At 39.5% G+C, this 24,626-nt stretch overlaps 1 protein-coding gene and 1 long non-coding RNA gene across 2 annotated transcripts in view; both read left to right on the top strand.

Annotated features, from left to right (window-relative positions):
- Positions 1-24,626, top strand: part of LOC139450060 (A-kinase anchor protein 17A-like) — an 83,918-nt gene that overhangs the window by 43,003 nt on the left and 16,289 nt on the right. The window lies entirely within an intron of this gene.
- Positions 62-6,105, top strand: LOC139450061 (uncharacterized). The gene is made up of 3 exons (XR_011652214.1): positions 62-189; positions 487-570; positions 5,665-6,105. It is a non-coding gene; the product is annotated as an uncharacterized lncRNA (long non-coding RNA).

Raw genomic sequence — 24,626 nt, 5'->3', positions numbered from 1 at the left:
GAGCCGGGAACTAGTTTAACACGACATAAGCTAGTTCCCGGCTCTCTATGCGCGTCGTCAACTTGCGCCAAGTTATATTAGAGACGAGGCCCAGCTTATACACTGAACACAATCGGTCATTTCGTCAAAACTGGCCAAATATTGAGATTGCAGCTGAGGTAATGCTGGCAGCTGAAGTGACACATTAAGGTAAGGAATATGTGAATATTACAATGATCACGTATTAAAGTAATTTACCACATGTAAGCCTGTCACATGTGACACATTAACTTTCATAACCAACATGTAAGTAAATGTATCAGGATATAATTATATTTTTATATAACAAGTAGCCTGTCTATCATATGTTAGTATATGCTTATGTATATAATGAAGAAATATGTTTACTTTAACTGGATAATTTGTATGCTAATGTGACTCACTGTCTTATTTCATATACTCCCTTTACTCTGTGAGATGATTAATAGCCTCAACATATTTTTCCAGATGTGAAGAATCAAGAACAGCTTTAATGACAGGGAAGTTTTGCATCAGAGATCATCGTGAAGTGGAAGATAAGACATTTTAAGGGTATGAACATTTTCACTTGAACTAGCTGAACAATAACCATGATGACAACTTTATCATGGGGGAATTTTGGGTGGTGGGGTAGCCTAGTGGTTGAAGCGTTCACTCTTGACCCATGCAGGTTTGATTCCTGCCACATAGCTGCGATATTGCTGAGTGTGGCGTTAAACATCAAACAAAGCTAACAGCCGCATACATACTCACATGGGGATTCCAGGTTGAAGTTAGTCCCCATCAACATGATCAACCTATGCTAGTTGTAAGAGATAACTTAATGGATCGGCTGATCAGGCTCGCTGACTTGGTTGATCCATGTCATTGTATCCCAATTGTGTGGATGGATGCTCATGATGTCAATCACTGGATAGTCTGGTCCAGACTTGATTATTTACAGACCGCCGTCATTTAGCTGGAATATGGCTGAGTGCAGAGTTAAACAACAAACACCAACATGATTCTACAACCTGCTCTTGTGGATACCATTTTGAGGATCCTACACATAACTTCTTTTCGGGTCTTAACTATTGCAATATGTTCTACTACATGTGTTTTAAACATATATTTATTTCATTGGCTTATCTAAATGATGCTCAAATACAAAATAATTATTAATAAAATACTAATTCTATACTATTGCAAACTATCAGTTGAGCAATAATGTAATCATCTGATTATAATTAGATAATGAAGGAGAAGTCCATATTGATTAAATCTACCAGATTCTGAGATAAATGCACGTATTGATTGATTTATTTCAATGTTTTCCTGTACATAATTTTCAACAATTCCATATAAAGCTTTCTTATATCCATGCTGTATAATAATACCTATTATTTCTAATAATAGCATAATTTGGACACACAAATAAGTAATGAATGGTATTTTTATAACAGGTGCCACACGTGCGGGATAGGTCATTTCACATGAATCATTTTTATGTGAATTTAAATCACTACAAGCTGATCTGAGTCCTGAAAGGATATGCCTTCGATTCTGTGAAAATGGAAATGCTTAAACATCTCCCAATATTAACCATGCTATTACAGAATCTGTTCACTTGTTTGTGTATGTAAAATATTTTTTCAACGATTACATCCATCTAATGATTGTTTGTATGTGTGCTGTGCCAGTAGAGGTATATATGTACAAGCATGTGCATACGCGTATAAAAATTATGTATGTTTGGCTAGGTACCAGTATCTGAATTAGTTGTTTTGTGCGACTTGTATATTAGCATCATCATAGTTTCAACAGACAGTTTATGTATATCAAATGTTAAATGTCTTTGTAGGGAGAATTGCATATCAAAACTGTCTTACTTACTTACTTACTTACTTTGGAGATTTAACGTGCGCTTTCCGACTGATGCGTATTTCGCACACGGGCCCGGCCAGGCCATTTAATGTGTTTCCGAAAGGGGCGAGGGTGGTCTGTGCAACCCAAGAGGGGGCTTTAGGGGTTGCTTATATAGAATTTGGGAATTTTGAGATTTGGAATAGATGCCGATGGGGTTGGGGAGGAGAACTAAGGGAGCTGGGTATGGTGGATGATTGTTTGTTTATGTGATTTTGATTTGGTAGGTTATTATGGTTTTAGATGCGTTTTATTAGTTCGGTTTTGATTAAGAATACGCCTAAGGCCTTGAAGTTTTCTAGTTTATTTTGTGGGTTTAGTATTGCTTCTAGAGTGAGAGCCTTGTTTAGATTGAGGGTGGTTTGTAATGCGGTTCGATGTGTTAGGTAGTGTGTGCAGTGGATGAGTGCGTGTTCTGGGGTTTCTGGTTGTTTGCAGTGTGGGCAGTTACCTGTAGTGTGTTTTTTAAATTTTTTTAGGTGGTTATTTAGGTTGGTGTGTCCTGTTTGGAGTTTAGTGATTACTCTGTCGATTTTTTTGGATGGATGGAGAATTTTTGGTTTGGTTAGTGGTTTGCTGAGCACTCTTTTGATTTGGCTATTTGAGTTTAGATATAGGTTATGCCATTTTTTTGTGATTTTTTGTTTGTTTACACTTTTAATTTCTGATTTTGAGATGGGTAAGTTTAAGCTTATTTCTGGGATTTTGAGGGATAGTTTAGCTGCTTTATCGGCGTTTTCATTACCGTATATTCCTACGTGGGCGGGTATCCACAAGAAGGTTATTTGTTTGCCTGCTTTTGTTAGGTCGTTGGAGCTTTTAAGTATTTGATTTATTAATTTAGGTCGGTTTTTGGTATTTTTGTTTTGGAGGGCTTGTAGTCCACTTAGGGAGTCAGTAAGTATTAGGATTTTTTGGTTGTTTTTGGATTCTTGATTGTGGAGGGCTGAGGCCATGCCCATAAGTTCGGCCGTGAATATTGATTGGTTATTTGGGAGTCGGAAGGATTGTGTGGTTTTAGTTGGTTGTGTGGTATGGACTCCGAAACCCGTGTGTTTGGAGGTCGGATCTGAGGATCCGTCCGTGTAAATGTGACACCAATTTGGCCAATTTTTGTGTATATATGCTAGTGTGGTAGTTTTAGCTATGTTTGGGTCGGTTTGTTTATTTATTTGGCTAGCTAGTGTTGTGTCTATTTTGGGTATTTTAAGTTTAGGGGTGAAGATATTTGATTGTTTGCAGTTTTGTTTAAGATTTTTAATTTGGTGTTCATTTAGGTAGTTTGTTATTCTTTGGGATATTGGGGTAAGTAAGGGGTGTTTACGAGCTAGAGCTTGGTTTTTAGGGCTGATGTTTTGGTTTATTAAGTTTTGGATGAGAGGGTTTGATTGGGACGCGGCCCAGAAATTTAAGCTTAGTTGTTCCCTGCGTAGACTTAGTGGCATTTCTCCTGTTAAGGCCTGAAGTGAGGTGTAGGAGGTGCCATGTTGGGTGCGTGTAATGAGTTTGAGAGCCTGATATTGTATTGAGTCAAGTTTTTTAGATAGAGAGTTGTTTAGGGTGTTGTATATGGCGCAGCCGTAGTCTAGTTTTGATCTAATTAGTGACTGTCAAAACTGTCATTATTTTATTACTTATGAGTAGAACTTTTTAAGTATCTGGCAAGATACATTTCCTTGGTCCACAGAAACATGTTACTAGTAAACTGTAAACTGACTTGTCAGTGTGGTTGGAAACTAACTAAGCCGTCACTACTCAATTAAGTAATTAACAGATAATTGCAAGTGATAATACCCACCTGACACTAATTGCCCTGTTAATCCCTAATCCACCATGAGTTGACATTGAGTTCATCTTGCTAATGAGCTGTTGTGAGCGTAACAAGATGATAAACATCAAAGGTGGGGCAGGCTTTGATCAAGTGTTCTGTAGAAGAGATTATGTCATTTGTTTAATGTTTATTTAGGATTAGCTACATCCCTTGATCCTACCAAGACCATACTTGAGATTATCAGACAGTTTGTCTGGATACAACCTGATGTCTCAACTGTACTTATTGGATTCTGCCTTGTAGCAAACTATGTGTGTGACAAGGACTTTGACCACTCTGTGCAGATGCATAACAATGCACTTGGGGTATGATTCAATTATGTCACACAAGTCAAAGATGGGTTCCACTGTATTTAGAAACAGACGATAGATGCAATACTGTGTAACTTTATAACAATCAAACGAGTATTCAAATAGGAATACACATATATTTACAATGACCCTTGAAAAGTTCCAAAACCAAATAGAACTACTTAAATTATGATTACACTTGACCAATATATTTGGCAGCTTTTCCTGTTATTGTTAATCTTAATTAAAGATAGGATAAATGATAAAAATATGATAATGATTTTACTCATGACTAATCATGGGCGGATACAGCTTTTTTACAGCTATTTATTGTCTTTGGTGGAAATTTATACAGAAATAAAGATTTATTTTCGAAATAAAAAGTGGGGTGCGCACCACAGCAACCCCCCCTCTGTATCCGCCCATGCTATTGCCAGCAGCCGAAATAAGGTCCCCCAAATGTAATATACATAGTTTTTAGTCGATTGTTCAGGTGGTTCTTTTCAGTTGATTTTTTGTATCAGTGTCTATTTTGGCCTACCAATTAATGGTAGATATTAATTATCAATAATAAGTGAGATAATTATTTTCAATGTGGCTCCCATTGCAACTGAAGCAAGGAACGATTCAAATTAAGCCTGATTCAGCTGCTACATTTATATGTCCTTGCTTCTCTAATCAGTAATTCAATCAGTTGTATAGTGACTTGATATTTGGAGAAAATATCTGTTGTATGAAATCCTAATGTTACTTACTTTTGTATTTGAGATGATATTTGTATTTGGTAGCCTAGTGGGTAATGCGTTCTCCGAAGCACTGGGTTCTGTTCCCCACATGGGTACTGTGTGAAAAGCCCATTTCTGGTGTCCCCGCAGATATATTGCTGGAATATTGCTAAAAGCTGTGTGGAACTATACTAACTTGCACACTCATTATATAATATTTTGAGATCACTTACATTACTTGTGTGATTGAAAGTTTTGATAATTATGAATACCGTATTCGACAGAATAAGCGCCCAGGGCGCTCTCAAAATTTCCTGCTTTATGCTGGCAGCCTGAAATGTTAATGTACGACAAATATATTTTTCCAGAATGAAATTCCCCATAATTAAGGGTGCATATCACACACGAATGAGTATTATATGCAAATAAATAAGTCTTGTATACATTGATCAATTGGAAAGGGTGCTATTTGGGATTGTTAACGAGACAATATTTTAGCAAATATTCCCGTGGGCGCTTATTAGAGCGAGGCGCTTATTACATCAAATACGGTAGTTCTGTTTTATGTATAAGAACCTATTTTATGCAATTTGCATTGCCTTGTTTAACCTTCCTTATGTTTTGATGTAATGCAAACATTTGAGAAAAAATCAGGTGAGCCTGCCTTATGGCACTACAGGAATTGTTTTCAGAAGATCAATTACAATTTTGTATTTTCTGTAAAATTTACTGTTTGCTATGGCTTTTTTACATTGATTAACATTGTTTGGTTAACAGTTGCTTGATAAACTGTCATTACCTTACTCATTGAGAAACCAACTTTTTACCCTTTGTCAATATATGTGTGTTTCTTATATTTTTAATAACAAGATCTTAAAGATGTTATAAATTGTTTCAGGCACCTGGATTTCACAATGACACCAGATCAGACAAGTCATACAAAGGACTCTCAGGGTGATGAATAATCCTCCCCAGAACAACTAGCAGGTTCACCTCAGAAAGTGATGATTCTGAATGACTAATGCCACATCAGTGTGATTCTGTAGGTTGTTTTATTACGACATTAATCAAGTCTAAAGGAATTAATACCACAGCAGTGAGACTATGTTTATGTGGTGTACACTGACGCTGACTATACAAATCTGAATGACTTTTGTGGTTTACTGCACAAACATAATTGACTTTAGATATTCTTCTCCCTTGAAATTCTTCTGAGATTTGACCGATTTGTTTATTTAGAAAATGGCATTGAAGCATCTGTTTCTGTTTTTGAATGTTCTTGCAAACACCTTTGGTTACTGAACCAATGAAATGTCATAAAATCAATAAATATGATTTGTTATCTTAACAAATTTTTTTGTTTTGCTTCTTTAAAGAAATATGATATTGATCATTCATAACATAGGTGCTAACATATATCAAATATACTAATGCCCTGAATGTTTTCCAACAATTAATACAGCTCACTGAATGAAGTTTTTAGTTCCATGTCAGTAGAAAAATTACATTGATGTTTTTATGTACCGGTACTTTATTAGGTGTTTTCTGTGGATGCACCCATTTGGGTTAATGATATTCTGTTTCAAACTTCAATGAAACTCGTCTGTCAAGATGTAACAAGTACTGATACAGTTCCAAAATAATCTTTTAATCTCACCAGGAACAAAGGCCCAAGTGAGCACATAGCCAATGACTTTCATTTGTTTTGTCAGAGTGAATATGGTGTCATGTCACTTTATGAGCAAAATTCCAACAATATCATGATGGGTGACACCAAGCAATGTACCGATGTGGTGAATCAAGCGCTTCAACCACGAGAAGCTAGAACAAACTGGGAATATGAAGATGAAATGTAAGGATACCATCATACCAGGACTGAATGCTTTTCATTTAATACGCTGAACATCTAAAATGAAATATATATGAATTTGAAAAATGTTTTCACCAAAAGTACCTGCCCATAGATCTCAACTTTAAGGGGATATTTACAACCAAAATAACACAGAATATTACTACAGCTATCTGCTATGCCCAGGCTAACATTATTTACTAGGAGAAAGACATCTCGAAAAATTGCATCCGGATACCTGCCGGATACCTGCCGGATACCTTCAGCAATGTTCAATTTTCATGGTTAGTTTCCAATATATTTTTAGGTGTTTCACACTTAATTGAACAAAATGCACCCCCCAAATTGTGACATGTTTTTGGAAACTCAGAATGAGGTATCCGGTGCCGGATCCCTGGACACCCAGATTGAGGTATCCGGTGAGGTATCCGGTGCCGGATACCCGGATTCCAGGTGGCATACTTTCAGGTGAGGTGTCCATGCCGGATACCACGGATCTGGTATCCGGCAAGGTTTCTGCCACCGGATACCCGGACGCGTTTTGGGTAAGTGTCCGGTGGTATCCGGCAGGTATCCGGATACCGGAAACTGCATTTTTTTTGCTGTGCTACACATCTATCATACTATGGATAGAACCCATTAGATGTTAAATACATAGAGGTCAAGCATGACCTGTATTCTGACAACAGGCATCCAAAGCATCCTATCCGAATTATGACTGCAGGGGGTAATCTAAGTTCAAAATTGACTGAGAATCCCCAAAGAAATAAAGATATACAAACTATGCTTTGCTTTGCTTTGGTAGTTGTTTAACGCCGCACTCAGCAATATTCCAGCTATATGAAGAAAGTACGGGTAAAGGGAATATCCTGCTCATTTAAATACAGAGGATCATGCTGATTGACTCCCATGACCCTCCTAAGATGAATATATTTCTCTAGACAACAAACCGGACAGGAAGTTGTTGGAACCGCTTGGATGGACAATGTTATACCCCTGCGTCTATCTATGACAATTTAAGTGTCAATTTAGAAGATTCATAATCTGGTCCAAACACAACAGAACTGAGAGACAAATGCAATTTAGCATTAAAATGGTCACAAGTAAACTATCCACAACAGAGAAAGCCAAATAAAGCTTCTGAACACGGGTTTTATCAACAAGTCCGTGCAAGGTGAAAATAGTCCTTTCTGTAAAGTGAGACAAATCTGCTTTAAATTGTCACAGTAATTAGTAGTTGCACAAATTGATTAACACCTTGCTCTTGCTTGATGGCCTAGCTTCATTATTGGCTCTATTCGTAGCAGATTCATAGAACATTTGGCACATTATGCCTGAAATATGTGAATCTCATGCCACACCGATAACACTTGATGGTAGTATATCTTAAGTGCAGTCGATGATGACGACAGTGGGCTATAAACAGGAATAAGGAATCTTCCGACTATGATGGTAACACAATGGGCTGCCACACAAACCCGAACATAGCCATAAAAATGACAAAGCTTGAACCCCTGATCTGTAAACCGCCCTAGTAGTTTTAGACACAGCTTTTGTCCACAATTTATCTAAGTCCTCACTGGCGGTAACGTGAGTTGACAGACTGAGTCATGTCGGTGGTGTTGGTTCGGCATTGAGAGCTAGTTGTGGGAACTTGGTTATCACCAATATGGTTAACTCTGCCAGGTATATGTCGTGCACTGAATACAAAGTTATATTTGGCAGCTGTTAATACAAATTCCCTTTTCAGACACATGATGAATGGAGATTTAGAATGACATTTGCAAAGTATGTAAACGGTAGCAGTATTGTCACAATAACATCTACTCTTGTTAGCCCATAGCCTCCCCCAGATTGCAGCGCCAGTTTGAGTAAGGCAATGGACATGTCATCTGTGGTAGCTTGCAGTAAGTTAATCGGCCATGGAGAGCAAACCATTTCCCCTGGAAGTGAGCTCCAAAACAGGTGAAGTTGAGGGGCTGTGATTAGGTCTTCAATGAAAAACAATCGGCAGTTCAAACCTCGTAGGAATGTTCTCCTCATGTCAAAGTCTAAATGATGTTCAAAGTGACCCATTGACTTTGGTGTTTCAAAGAGTGGGCCAGTTGCAGGAGGTAACTGATGAAGGCCCTACCAGCTGGAATGATACGTATAGCAAAATTTAGATGACTGAGCAGTAGTTGCTTAGTGACTTTGTCAGCTTGAATAGATTCCATGATGGAGACGATTCAGGCAACTTTCTCAGTGGGTAGACGACCTTCCATTCTATCAGTGTCCAAAATAATCCCCAGGTACTCTAAACATGGGACCGGTCCGACCGTTTTGTGGGGGGATCAGGGGATGTTCAGTTCCGAGACTATGCACTGCAGTTTGTTTATAGTTCTAATGCCTTGTTCTAAGTCCTTATAAACAGGTAAAAAATCATCCAAAAGATGCAATATATTGTCCATGTCATACATATTATTTGCAATCCAACATACTTCATCAGACAGGCCATCAAACAGTTTTAGACTGGACCGGCATCCAAATACCAAGAGAGTGTAATAATAAAGCTGATGATCCCATGATATGCTATGTAAGTTCCATAAGAAAGGGTGTATTGGAAACATTTTGAACGCATCTTTGATGTCGACCCTACACAGGTAAGCATGTTGGCCCATGGCTTTGATAATTTGACTAGCATCATCCACTTTCACATAGGTGAGGGAAAATTGTCTTTTGTCAATCAAAGAGTTCAGACTTGGGTTTCCTACATCATCATGTGGGTCAAAGAGGTCAACAATCATCCGCTTCTTTTTGGAATATTTCCCTGCTCAAGATAGGCTGCAGCTTTAGCCGAGAAATGTTTGTGATACTGGTATAAAAGTTGATTCTGATATTGGTTGTGCATATCAACTATAAGGCGCTGATAATCATCAAGTCAGCTCGTCTTTGTGGCCAGTGTAGACACATGATGGCTTTATACTTCCCAAAAGCTGTAATGAACATGTCAAATGTCAAGGGCATATGCAATCTGGAGTTGTGAGGACTTTTAAGCTGCACATTCACATCATCTACCTGAATGGTTCTTGCATTTGTAGATTTGTAGTTATTTCATCAGGAATGAGTAGCAAAGCCATTTTCACGTTCATACCTTTCTGAATACTCTTCCCTAGACAGTCAGGGTGGCCTCTTGTCTATGTGTCAATTCAGTTCCCATAACTCTGTGTAGAAATTCAATTCTGCCTGTTTTTGCACATTTTATCCGTTTTTGTATTAACTTACATGAAGAAAGACACAAATAGTAACATACATTCATAATGTTTGTACTTTTGAAAAATAATTAACAGTAATCTTGACTTAGAACGGGAAAATGTGTAAAGAAATCATACAAAAAACTATGTTGAATTTTGTTATAAAATTTATATCATTAGAATCGCAAATGCTTAAGGAACACTGTAACGCATTTTTAAAAATTACTTTTCCCAACTTCCATGTGTAACACAGTGTCGAAAAAATATCAAAAGCAGGAGAAATGTGCTGGAATTAGTGGGTAAGCCGTTCGTGTGCGTCCAAGGGAGGTAACCGAGTGTGGCTTATATACCATCAGCTGCCAAGAAGAAGAAGCTGCAATAAAATATACACCACTAATAAATATCGTAATTATAAAGCGTAATTATTACAGTGTTGTCTTCAACCAAAAAGACATTGAAGGGAGAATGGGGAAATTCTCAAAAGCTTTTCCTGTCTCAGTTATCCAAGAAATGACATTTCATCACATTTTGAGAGCTCAACTGACCACTTGAGAGTTTTTCGACTGGATCAGCTGACTGACTGACTGATATAAAAGATTTAACGTGCGCTTTCCGACTACAGCGTATTTCGCACACGGGCCTGGCCGGACCATTTAGTGTATTCCGAGAAGGGTGAAAGTGGTGTGTGCAACCCAAGAGGGGGCTTTTAGGGGTTGCTTATATTGATTTTTTGAAATTTTTAAATTTGGAATAAATGCCGAGGTGGGTGGAGGAGGGAACTAAGGGAGCCGGGTGAGGTGCGTGTTTGTATGTTTATTGGATTTTGGATTGGTAGATTAATTAATTTTTAGATGCGCTTAATTAGGTCTGTTTTGATTAGGAATACGCCTAGGGCCTTGAAGTTTTCTAGTTTATTTTGAGGGTTTAGTATTTCATCTAGAGTAGGAACCTTATTTAGATTGAGGGCGGTTTGTAGTGTGGTTCTGTGTGTTTGATAGTGGGTGCAGTGAATGAGTGCGTGTTCTGTGGTTTCGGGTTGTTTGCAGTGGGGGCAGTTGCCTGTGGTGTGTCTTTTAAGTTGTTTTAGGTGGTTATTTAGGTTGGTGTGTCCTGTTTGGAGTTTTGTAATTAATCTGTCAATTTTTTTAGAGGGGTGTAGGATTTTAGGTTTGGCTAGTGGTTTTCTGAGCACTTTTTTTATTTGGCTATTTGAGTTTTGATATTGATTATGCCATTTTTTGGTTATTTTTTGTTTGTTTACACTTTTAATTTCTGATTTTGAGATGGGTAGGTTTAGGCTTATTTCTGGTATTTTGAGAGATAATTTAGCTGCTTTATCGGCGCTTTCATTGCCGTAAATTCCTACGTGGGCGGGGATCCACAAGAAGGTTATTTGTTTGCCTGCTTTTGTTAGGTCGTTGGAGCTTTTAAGTATTTGGTTTATTAATTTAGGTCGTTTTTTGGTATTTTTGTTTTGGAGGGCTTGTAGTCCACTAAGGGAGTCAGTGAGAATTAGGATTTTTTTGTTGTTTTTAGATTGTTGGTTATGCAGGGCTGTGGCCATGCCCATAAGTTCGGCCGTGAATATTGATTGGTTGTTAGGGAGTCGGTAAGATTGTGTGGATATAACTGGTTGTGTGGTATGGACTCCGAAGCCTGTGTGGTTGGAGATCGGGTCTGAAGATCCGTCAGTGTATATGTGACACCAATTTGGCCAATTTTCGTGTATGTATGCAAGTGTGGTGGTTTTAGCTATGTTTGGGTCGGTTTGTTTATTTATTTGGTTAGCTAGCGTTGTGTCTATTTGGGGTATTTTGAGTTTAGGGGTGAAGATATTTGATTTTTTGCAGTTTTGTTTAAGATTTTGAGTTTGGTGTTCATTGAGGTAGTTAGTTATTCTTTGGGATATTGGGGTGAGTAAGGGGTGTTTGCGAGCTAGAGCTTGGTTTCTTGGGCTAATGTTTTGGTTAATTAGGTTTTGGATGAGAGGGTTTGTTTGGGACGCGGCCCAGAAATTAAGGCTTAGATGTTCCCTGCGTAGATTTAGTGGCATTTCTCCTGTAAGGGCCTGAAGTGAGGTGTAAGAGGTGCCATGTTGGGTGCGTGTAATTAGTTTGAGAGCCTGATATTGTATTGAGTCAAGTTTTTTAGAAAGAGAGTTGTTTAGGGTATTGTATATGGCACAGCCGTAGTCTAGTTTTGATCTAATTAGTGTTGTATATAGTGAGAGGAGAGTATCTTTGGAGGCTCCCCAGTTAGAGCCGGTGAGACATCTTAATGTGTTAAGGTCTTTGCTGCATCTAGTTTTTAGGTTTTGGACGTGAGCCTCCCAGGTGAGGTGTTGATCGAAAATAAGTCCTAAGAATTTTGTTTGTTTTTGGAATTTGATTGTTTGGTTGTTTAGCTGGAGGATTGGGTAGGCAGGTTTCATGTTTTTATGTTTGAATACTATTCCTGTTGTTTTATCTGAGTTAAGGGAGAAGCCCCATTTGTCTGCCCATTGTTGTATTTTATTTAGAGATTTTTGGATTAAGTTTTCTGCCATTTTAATGCTTTTAGTGCGGATCCATAGGGCTCCGTCATCCGCGAATTTTGAAGTGTTTAGTTTAGGGGATAAGCCCTCGAATAGATCATTTATCATTATATTGAAGAGGGTTGGGCTGAGGATGCTGCCCTGGGGAGTGCCATTTTCTAGGGGACACTGGTCCGATAGTGTATGGTCTATACCCACGGTAATTTTGCGATTGTTTAGGAAATCTTGGATGAAGTTTATTATTTGACCTTTTAGTCCTATTTTTTTTAGTTTTTGTATTAGCCCTTGGTGCCATACCATATCGAAAGCTTTAGAGAAGTCGAGGAATATGCCTATGGTGTATTGCTTGTTTAACTGTCCTGTTTTTATATCCTGTTCTAGTCGGGCAAGGTTATCGAGAGTTGATCGGCCAGGAGTGAAGCCGCTTTGGTCAGGGTTTATGATGTTGTTTTGGTCTAGGTAGTGCTGTAGCCTATTTTTAGTCATAAGTTCCATTATTTTGCAGAGATTTGAGGTTAAGGAGATGGGCCTATAGGAGTTTGCCTGATCTGCTGGTTTATTTGGTTTAGGTATTGGGATTACTAGAGCTTCCTTCCATGAGGATGGGACCTGTCCGTTTAGGTAGACTAGGTTGTATAGTTTAAGTAAAGTTTGGAGTAGTTTGGTAGGTAAGTGTTTGATTATTTGGTAAGAGGTGAGGTCTAGGCCAGGGGCTGTTCCTTTTTTTCTATTGTTTAGTACGTGATTTAGTTCTTCTATGGTGTAAGGTTGATTTATTTCTAGGTTGTCTTGTCTGTTTTCTTTGGAGAATTTGGTTTCTTTATTTAGTTTATCTTGGAATTTCTTACTGAAGTTACTGTTGCTGCTAACTTTAGAGAAGTGTTTGGCTAGGTTGTTGGCCTTTTGGGTGGGGTTAGTTGAGTTGTTTATATTGGGGCTTTTTTTGTGCCGTTTGATGCCTCGGATGGCGTGAATTTTGCGCCACACCTTCCTAGCGTCGGTGTGGTGATTTAGCTCCTCACAGAATTTTTTCCAGTTTTTGGTTTTAGCAGTTTTAACTAGGTTTTGCACTTGGTGGTTAAGTTCATGAGCTGTTTTGAGATGAGAGGGGTCTCGTTTAGCTCTGTTGAAAGCTGATTTGCGTTTTAGTCAAGTTAGCTCTATTTCCTCATTCCACCAAGGGACAGTGGGTTTTCCTGGGTTGGATGATTTGAAGGGGATTGCGGATTTGGCTGCGTTGATTATGAAGTTAGTTAGGTTTTGACAGAATGTTTCGGGGTCTGTTGTTTCTAAATCGTTTAGATTAGCTTCGTTGCATAATTCTTGGAATTGGTCCCAGTTGGCGTTTTTGTACTGAAATTTAGGTTCCTGTTTAGGGGTTTGATTTGGTATTTTTATATTTCCTAGGGTTATATTTATGGGAAAGTGGTCGCTGCCTAGAGGTACTGGGTGGACGTCCCACATCAGACTTTGTGCTAAGTCTGGCGTACATATTGTTAAGTCGATAGCCGACATGGTGTGGTGGGTTTTGTCGTACCTAGTTGGTTGGTTATTGTTTAATAGTATTAGGTCATTTTTTTCGATCCACTCTGATATTAGTTGTCCATGGTTGTCTAGTTTATCTGCAATGCCCCAGGTAGGATGATGGGCATTGAAGTCTCCTAGGAAGATGGTTGATTTATTTCCTAATTGGTAAAGGACATCTAGGTCTGTATCTTTAATTGGTTTTAGTGTTGAGTGATAGATGTTAATGATTTTTATTTTTTGGTTATTGATGGTGACTTGGATTCCATTAGCTTCTAGATTAGGAGTGTTTACTTTAACTTCCTCGTAGTTAATATCCTCTCTAACGTAGATGATTAGACCTCCTCCTGTTCTGCCTGGCATGGTTTTGGACCTGTCGGTTCTCACTGCGTTATAATTTGGTAGGTTGAATTTAGTTTTATGTGAGAATTTGGTTTCTTGAATACAAGCTACATGGGGACCTTTATCTATTTTGAATTTAGCTTTGAGTTCAGAACCATGGCCGGCGAGGCCATTGGCATTCCATTGAAAAATGTTTAGGCCTTCCATTGGGAAAATGGGTGGATTTATGTTTGGTTTAGGCTTGGTTTAGGTATTTACTTTAGTAGGTTATTAAGGTTGCTGCTGAAACGTTCGAAAGAGGTGGTGACGAGTTTTAGTTTATGTGCTACACCAAAGAAGGCTTTGGAGCTGGCTTCTGGATTAGACTGCTTTAACACGTAAGCTAGTAGGAGGACTAAGTTGTTCAGATTTTTGCTTGCTACGTTTTGGGTGAGTTTTTTTCTATAGCTTTTGGTTTTTGGGGCTGACAAGGTAAGCTCGTTTATTTCCTCTGAGGATGTGTACTGGTCCTCTTCGGTTAAGTTGTCTTTAGTTTGGTCAATCTGTTCGGTGGTGGGTTGCATGCTGGGTTTGGGTGCGAGAGTCTGAGTGGTTTCTGTAGTTTCCCTGTTGACTGGGTGTTCGGGGGTTGCCTGTAGGTTTGGGAGTGTTGTTGCTCTTGTGGCTGTGATGGCTTGTGTTGGTGCTGGTTGTGTGGTGGTCGTTGTGCGTTGGGTTTTGCTTGCGGGTGTAGATGTGGTAATTGTAGGGTGAGAGGCGGGGAGGGTGAGAGTGTGAGTTTGTGGGATGTGTGGGGTGTTTATTTCATTTGCGGTGTATGCGTCTCGCTGATTTGGGTCCCATACGGAGACTGGGTATACTGTTTTGCGTGCGTGAGTGTTGTTGTTTGAGGGTGGTGTTGGTAGTAGTGGTTTGTATGCTTGCGGTGTGGGTTTTTTGGTTTGGATTTTGGCCGTGTTCATGTCTATATGTCTGTTGGCCTGTTGGGTGAGTGATAGTCTGTGGGGGCATTGGTTCGAGAGTGATGAGTGTTTTATGGATTTGCAGTGGATGCACCAGGGTGTGCATATGCCTGGGCAGTCCGTTTGAGCACAGTTTTTGCATTTAGTTTTTTTGAAAGTACATTGGTTAGCGGTGTGATTATATTGTAGGCAATTAGAACATTGCTTTACTTGCTTGATGTATGGTTTGACCTCTAAGTTATGGTTAGCGCCGAAAGTGATATGTTTGGGGGCTTCAGGGTGTTTAGCTGTTTTTTTGAAGTTTATTATTACAATAGGTGTGGGGGTGGTTTTCCCGTTTCTGTTTGATTTAATCCTGCGGAGGCTAGTTATTTGTGGTTGGGTTTGGATAGTGTTAGCTTCTTTGGCGTATATGTCGAGGTCCTCGTCGGTTTCCCTTGGGTGCACTCGAATAACTCCCCTAGTGTATATTTGCCAGTTAGGTTTAGAGCTATTTACGGTGAATTGGAATATTTGTTTAATTTTAGTTGCTGCTATGTAGGATTCTTGATTTGGGAAGATTATCTGATATCCTTTGAAACTACGTTTGATGTTTAGGTAATTGATTTTTTGTTGCCTTAGCCACATGCCTATTTTATTTATGGTCAGTGTTGGAGCTAGTTGTACTGAGGGGGTGGCCGAAAAAAAGTAGAGGGCCCATGTGGTGATGAGGGCTGCGGGTGAGAGGGTGTGTGAGGTAGGTGATGCCGATGCGTCTAGTTTGCGTTTTTTTGAGTTGCATGCTTGGGGAGGTGGGGTGCTGGGTTGAGTTTCCATGTAGGAGGCTTGAGGGTCTTCATCGCCGTAGCCTGCGGGAATGAGTGAGGGTGTTGCCCTGTCGGAGGTGTTGTGCGCCTCCGCAGGTGTAGGGGATGTAATGCCAGATATTTCGCATATCTCGATTTGTCTTTGGTCTGTCATGCTGGGATTGGGTGTATAGGATGTGTGTGTGAGTTTTGGTGTTTGAGGTGAGGGGTTGTGGATGGAGTGTTTTGGAAGGGGTGAGTAGTGTTTGCGGTGTTTTGGTTGTTTTGGGTTTGTGAGTTGTTTAAAGCTTTAAGAGATTAATTGGAGGGCTTGTGTTTTAATTTGAAGTGTTTGAGTTTGTTTAGGTGGGCTTTGTGAGTGTAGTTTTAGGTTTGGGCTTGGGTGTGAGCGTTGATTAGGAGGTGTAGGTTGTTGTGAATGGATGGGTGAGTGGTTATATAATTACCTTTGAAGTTCTCCCTGGGCTTGCTATCAGCGGTGCTGTGCGTGGGCTTGAGGAGGCTCTGGAGGCTTGGAGAGGTGTTGCTGGCTTGGAGTACAAACTGCAACTGACTGGATCAGCTGACTACATGTGCCTCATAACACCATGTGAATTCATTATGGTAATTCCTGCAAATACAATCGTGATCTTTGCTGTAACACACAGGAAATGTTATGTATGAGCATGTCGGGCAGGTGTTCTGTTTATGTAATAAACTTGTCAGTGTCACAAAGTTGTTTATACAGGGATTTATGGCACCTCGTTAATAAAATCAGAGCCGGCATTTTCTCGGACCCATGAATTTTTGTATGACAATTTTTAGTTGTTTATATAGGGATGTATGGCGTTTCCTTGAATTCATGAATTTTGTATGACAATTTGGGTAACATTAGAATCGAAAATGCTTACGGAACACTATAACGCGGTTTGTTTTTTCACTATTTTCACCAGCTTCCATTTGTAATGCAGTGGCGAAAAAAAGGAGAAGTGTGTTGGATTGTGATTTAAATATATTAAAACCATGATAACGAGGTTGGTTTGCTGACAAATATGTATAAAATATGACAAATATGTATAAAATATGACAAATATGCCTGACAAATTTGTAAGTGGGATATTATTATACATTAATCTGCCGCCACAAAATTATCCGTTTTGTGGGGTAACACTAAAAATCGGATTCCATATTGTAGCGGAACACATATTCGGAGTATAATACAGAACGTAAACATTACATCCCCTTCTTTGTTGAATGTAACTTGGAAATGATGCACATTAAAACTGAATTAGGCATTATGTACCTGCTTATCATGTCCTTGTTAAACACCTATTCCTAATGACTAATTATTATGCGCATTAATACACATTATATTATAACTGTCACTGGTCTCTGTAAAGTCTTCAAAACATGCACTGATTGCATAAACATACATGCACTTAAGTCTCTGACAATCAATGCTTTCACTTAGACAAATTAAAATTGGTCCACAGAAGATACCTTATTCACCTACAGTTCCAAATTAGACCGTAATAACTAAAACTGCCATTTTTCTTGCTGATGTAAGTCACATCACAACATATGCACTCTGATGAATTTCAGGAATAAGAATCAACATTTAACAAATACACAGAACAAATATGGAAACACAGTCACTGTTTGTTTGTTTAAAGATCCAATCTATCCGGAACTTTATGGACACGGGTCGATCTGCGAAGTATAGTTTGTTTATCTGGACTCGAGCGACTTGTATCGCGCTCGACTACTGTCTCTTTAACATCGACAGCCGTTGATGGGATATCAGACACTTTGACATCACGCCTGGGTCGACACGGGAATGTCATGGGTCGGACTGTACATCTGCTATCCGGGGTTGTGCTGGATCACATTCTCAGGCTGGCAAACATCACTAGTGACACTCATGTTGTCATCATCTGACTGATTGTTCATTAAAGGTAGCTTCTTGAAAAAAGATGAGTTTCTCTTCACTGTTCTCCCTCCTCCCTCCTCCTTCTGCGGTGTACATGCTGCCTTTCTGGGACACAATGATCATGGGGTCAATTTCATATGGTGTGTTTCCTTTCACCATGTTGAATGGTCTGTGTACCAAAACATTGTCACCAACTTGTAGATTACACGGTCGAACATTCGGTTTGTGGTCATGGTAGGTTTTCATTTTCTGTTTCTGTTCAGCATCTCGACTGCTAACAATCTCTGCCAAGGGATCGATGTAGGGAAGCTGTGGTAGCTTGTTCCTGACGATTCGTTTAACAAATAATGTCGCTGGGGCAACTCCTGTTGTCTCATGAGGCGATGTTCTGTACAACCGGAGGTAAGATTGTAAACCTTTTCTCCAGGTCTCACCTTTTCCCTTTGCCACTTTCACGTGCTTTTTCAAGGAGCCAACGAAGCGTTCAATGCCTCCGTTTCCACGGGGACAAAGAGGAGTAACTCTTTGTATCTTGAAGGCGAGTGAATTGGCAAATCTCTTATATTCGTCACTGGTAAATGGTGGGCCATTGTCAGACTTGACAACTTCGGGTGTTCCCATTGCTGCAAAGATTTTGTCCAACACGGGAATAACACACGGTACACTTGTGCTGGATACTGGTTCGACGAATGGGTATGTAGAGTAGTGGTCGATCAGCAGTAACACGGTTTCACATTCAATATGCCCAAAATCAACACTCACCCTTTCAAATGGAGCTTTTGGTAAGGGCGACATTTTCAGGGGTTCTCGTTGCATGGTTGGCACAGATACTTGGCACGGTAAGCAGGATTTTATTTTCTGAGTGACCAATTTGTCCATAAGCGGGAACCAAACTTTCTCATGGAGTAATGCGATTGTTTTTACAATGCCCAGATGCCCTTCATGTGCGATATCAACCACACGTTCCTGGAGTAATGTTGGCACAACGATCCGATTGGACTTCAAGAGAATCGTGTCAGAACAGGTAAGTTCGTGTTGGATTTTCTTGAATCTACTCATCTCTGCCAGTGACACGCCTGGTGGGGTTTCGTGCCACCTTCCAGATTTCAGAGCCGATATAACCGCCTGCAGGAGTGGATCATGCAATGTTGCATTCTCGATTTCGGTAAGTGTCGTGGCTTTGGGAACAGCATTTCGCGAGACGTACGCGACATAACTTTCAGCAGTCTGGTCTTCATCTCCTGATCGATCTGAAACAGGCAGTCTGCCGGATTATTTGATCCGGGTCTGTACTCCACTGTGAAGCGATAATGCTTCAAGTCCATCAGCCATCTTTCGATTCTTGCCGATGGTCTTGATACTGGATTGTTGAAGAGTGATACCAATGGTTGGTGATCAGTCACAACTGTAAACTCTTTACCGTAGAGGTACAAGTTGAAACGTTTGATTACCCAATAGATAGACAGTGCTTCTCTCTCGATTTGAGGGTAGCGCGACTCTGTGTCAGAGAGTGGATGGCTTGCAAAATGAAGCGGTTTCACTTCACCTGTGACAGGATCCTTCTGTGTCAACACCGTGCCAAGCCCAACGGGACTTCCGTCTACGAACAATATGCATTGCTTCTCGGGATCAAAGTAACTGAGCGTTATGTTTTCAGATAACGCCATTTTGAGCCTGTCAAGAGCTTGTTTTTCGGTTTCACCTCAAGTCCAAGGAACATCCTTGCACGTGAGTCCATGCAGTGGTTTCGTGATGAGAGCAAAGTCTTTGATGAAATGACTACAGAATGACGCTGAACTCCGAATGCTGCGAACTTCAGAGGCGTTTGTCGGTGGTTGGATGGCCTGTAGATCTGCCACCTTCTTTGGATCAGGTGAGATACCATCTGCGCTAAATCGATGACCGAAGAATAGCATGCTAGGCACACCAATCTCACACTTTGATGCATTGATTGTCAGGTTGCAGTCGGAGAGACGCTGTAACACTTGTCGTAGGCGCTGGTCATGCTCTGAAACATTTCTACCACCAATGTAGATATCGTTGCTGATATTGCGAGCACCTGGGATGCCTGGGATGCCTTGGATCACATCTCCAATCACCTTTTGGAATATTTCGGCTGAGCACGACATGCCAAAGTTGAGCCTTTTGTAAAGCCCAATGTGCGTGGAATATGCAGTCAAATTCCGAGAATCAGGGTGTAGCATGATTTGATGGTACCTTTGCTGGAGATCAAGTTTGCGGAACAACTTACAGCCATTGAGGTCAGCTGCGATGTCATTAATCGTGGGTATAATGTGGTGTTCACGAATGATAGCACGGTTCACAGATCGCATTTCTACACATATGCGTATGTCATCTGGGTTTCTCGGTTTTGGTACAACAACGATCGACGAGATCCATGGTGTCCGCCCATTGCATTTCTCAATGATATCTGATTTCTCGAGCTCTTCGATGTTCTTTTCCACCTGTTTCCGAATGTCAAATGGAATTCTGCGACGGGGTTGGGTTACTGGTTTTATGTTAGGGTCAACGTAGACTCTGACAGGATTTCCTATGTATGCACCCATACCTTCTGTCACATTTGGAAATTCTTGTATGATTGACGGCAAAGTCGACTTTTCATTTGACTTTTCTTGGGTCGAGACGTGTATGTTGTTGGCCACACGAATGAGGTTCAGCTTCTGTGACGTCTTCCAACTGACTAGTGAGCTACTTGGTCTACTCACAACATAAAATGTCTCTCTACACTCCGTGTCTGAATATTCACAAGCCAGGTCTGCTTCAAATTTCCCCAAAATGTTCAATGGTGATTTGGACATATAGGGGTAGATTTTGGTTTTGGATGAAATAAGTTGTGGTTTCGGGTTGAGTTTGTCAAAGTCACACTTGTTCATAATATTCACTGTAGCACCAGGGTCAGCCATGATTCGGATCGGGGAACCAGAAACTGAAATGTCGAAAAATGGTGCGTCAACCAGACTTGTTTTCGATAGCAGGAAGGTGTATTCTTCCTCACTACTTGTTTCGTGTGTTGCGCCAGCTACTGTGTTGTTTGTTTCATCTTCATGATTGACTGATCGAGCAGATTGTCTGTTTCTCCCTGATGTGTATTTCCAATTTCCTTGTTTCCAATTTCCTCTCCCACGGCCACGATTGAAATTGCCAGGTTTGTGGGGACTGGAAGCTGGTTTAAAACGACACACGTGACTGAAATGATTTAATTTTTTCACATTTGTGGCATACTTTTCCGTTTGCTGGACAGGTGCCATGATGGGGATAGTGTCCTCCACACAATCCACATGTTGTATTTTCCACTGTAACCCTTGGGCGTGGTTTCTGATCTATCGCTTGGTGTGCATGCACTTGTTGCTGTGATTGCTGTCAAAACTGATCATGAGGTCATTTTCTTTAGCAACTTCCATGGAATGAGCAGTTTTCAAAATACTGTCAAGTGTCAGTGTTTGTTCAATGGCTTTACGTCTGAGTCTGTGATCACGTGTTCCTTGGATGATTTGCCGTTTAATTTCCAGGTTCTCATCATGAAACTCATACAGTTTTGCCAAAATCACTAACCTGGTATAAAATTCACTGACAGTGTCATCACTTTGTTGCGTTTCCTGACGAAATGAGTAAAACAGCTGATCAATGCATCTCAGCGGTTCAAAATGAGTCTTTAGCGCTTTCACCGCACACAAATAAACGTCCTTCCGGTCCTCGGCGTCCTCTGAAACCGCAGGAACAGTCAGCGTATCAAAAATGTCATCCACATTTTCACCCGAATATTGCAACAACAAAGCCTTTTTACGGTTTGCATCAGTGATGTCCATGGCGAGGAATAGGTTTTCTAATTGCCTGAGGTACTTTGAGAAACGAGTAGGTGCAGTTTCTCGTGGTTGCAGTTCGAATTCTGCGAATGGGGGTAATGCCGCCGCCATTTTGTCTACGTACGGTCAACGTTGTGCGAGGGTAGGTGTGAACAAACTATGGAAAAAGTCAATGTTTGTATCGATTCAAACACTAGAAAAGTGTCTCACGCCAGTAATTACCTCTAGGGTACTTGTAGAGGTCGGCCGATAGGCTGCTCGTCGCCAAAATGTGATGTACTGTCATTAAACTACAAGAGCACGAGGTGATGATGATTGGTTTTATTCACTGATTAATACACACTAATAACTTCCGTTTTGGGGGTAACACTAAAAATCGGATTCCATATTGTAGCGGAACAAATATTCGGAGTATAATACAGAACGTAAACATTACACAGAATATCCAATTTTATATAAATATTTGTTAGTTGTAAGAATATAGTGAGTAATTTTAAACTGAAACCATCTAATATCCTCACTTTGTGAACACCTTTTTGCCATCAATATATGTTCTTGCCAATTTGTTTCACTAAATGTCTTATATAGTATACTTTCCCATTTTTCAATGTCATGGAATTTAACAAACTCCTGTGCTGATAAAGTCTTGTAAAATTCTTTACTACCCATATTTTGGTTTAGAAGATGTGATATGTTGAGTGGCATGGTTGGTCGAGGAGATATAGAATTGAAAATATTGTATTCCTTTGCCTTACAAAATTGTTTGACTGCATTTATATCTCCATAATGTTCTATATAATTTGTTTGGATTCCATACATATGCACAAAAGCATCAAATACATAAAATTTACCGTTGTAATCCACTAAATCCCCAATGAAGGCTACACCACTGCTTGACAAATGTTTATAAAAGATTGGACTATTTCCTATTTGTAATCCATTATTAAACCATATAGACTGTCTCGTAATATCTTGACCAGTTTTCAGTTTCTTTTTGGACAAGTATGTTGCTCAAGCTTCCAAAACATCCTTCCAAAATACATTCATGGTATGTCGATCAATAAATGCATCAACATAGGAGGCATCTGCCAACCATAATCTCTCTCTATTTGGAATATAGCAAGCAACTAACTCAGTCCATTTTGATTGATAACAATATAATCTTCTGATCCATGAAAGTTTTTGTGCTGCAACCACATCCTTTATAATTGGCATGTTAATTCCGCCATGTTTTGGGGGTTGAGACATTATTTGTCTTTTCATTTTATCTGTTTTTCCCTTCCATAAAAATTTAAAACATCTTTTCTGAAAAGTATCAGTCACATCCTTTGGAGGGTTGGGTATGGTAGAAAAAACATGATTCAATTTTGACAGTAAGACTAAGAGGCTTTTTAGGACTATATTTCTACCTACTGGAGTCAAATTTCTTACCGTTCATTTCTTAGGTTCATTTCTCTCTCAATCTTTCAAGCTTTATTTTATAATTATCCTCAACAATATTATCTAAATCAACATCAAAGTTTATTCCTAATAGTTTAAACTTTGTATTAGTCCAGTCTAGATGCCAATCCTTACATAGTTTATATCTTGATCTCTTTTTTGAACCAATCCAAATTAGTTTAGCTTTCTCTGCATTAACCTTAAGTCCAGAAAATCTAGCAAAAAACTGCAATGTGTGCAATACAGCATAAAGGCCTTTTTCTGTTCCATCCAAACTTAATGTTGTGTCATCTGCAAATTGAGACAGCAAGTGTTCAATTTTTCCTATCTTAATTAGCACATGACAGCATATATGTTCACCTCAATGTTCCGTACCCTCACTTTATTATGTGGCGATATGGTACGGAATAAAACGGGTTCATATCTGAGCATGCAAAAGAAGTTTGTCTTATGTTAGTCATGTTAGTCGGCTTTTGCCATCTAAGTTTTCGGCTCGGACACAATGTTTAATACCAGAATATATACACAAGAAATCTTTGTCACAATATGTCCACGAAGTACCATATTGAAACATCCACGCGATTTCAAGCTAAAAAATGTGCAGAATATAACGATTCAGCAAAACGTTATCCATTGTTCCATTGAACCACGATCTGGCAAAAGAGGTTATGGCAAAAAGCTATATTCCGGCGCAGTGATGAAGTGGCATTACACCTAATTTGCATATCATGTGACACAGCTTTTCGTAAACAAACATGCTTATTCTGAAATTAGAAATGCAAGCCTTTCTGTGCGCTTTACATATTGTATGGCATTATTATTTAGACTATTGCTATTGTATTGTATGTGGGATTTTATTATATATAAATCTGCCATTTGAATCGAAAATTACAGTCCTCAAAAACAGCAATTACAAGAAAAATTGAAATACATTTTTAGAAAAGATCAAACGCAGGAGACATATGTTGGAAATGGGGGGACATGTGGAATTTTATTAGCAATATTAGTTGTGAAAGCAGATCTAATTATATAGAACCATGATATCGAGTTTGATTTCCATGTGTAAAGCATTACAAATATGCATCTGGGAGTATATATTATATATGAATCTGCGGCCACACAATTGAAATCGATAATAAAATCCTGACTCTCCTCGTTTAATAAATGTAGCTTAAAAATACGAATAGCAAGCATTAGATTCCAACGTGTCGCTTTTCGCATTCTTTAAGGGACCACCAGTTGAGAAGGGTAAAAAGACTGCCTGGCGAATCATATTGCGTTACCAGTGGTGCTAAGCACATGCAGGCCTTTTTATAATTCCACGTGACAGCAACAACGATGTTGTGATAAAAATAGGTTTGCAGAGTTTTTGCTCAGTTTAGTTACTACATAAAACATTGGGATATCGGGTAAGTCGAAGTGAAACACGAACGGCAAT

This window comes from Haliotis cracherodii, unplaced genomic scaffold, assembly GCF_022045235.1.
Source record: "Haliotis cracherodii isolate W230 unplaced genomic scaffold, xgHalCrac1.p SCAF_8, whole genome shotgun sequence".
Classification (NCBI taxonomy): domain Eukaryota; kingdom Metazoa; phylum Mollusca; class Gastropoda; order Lepetellida; family Haliotidae; genus Haliotis; species Haliotis cracherodii.
The sequence above is the reverse complement of the archived record's forward strand: the minus strand, read 5'-3'. Positions and strand labels throughout refer to the sequence as shown.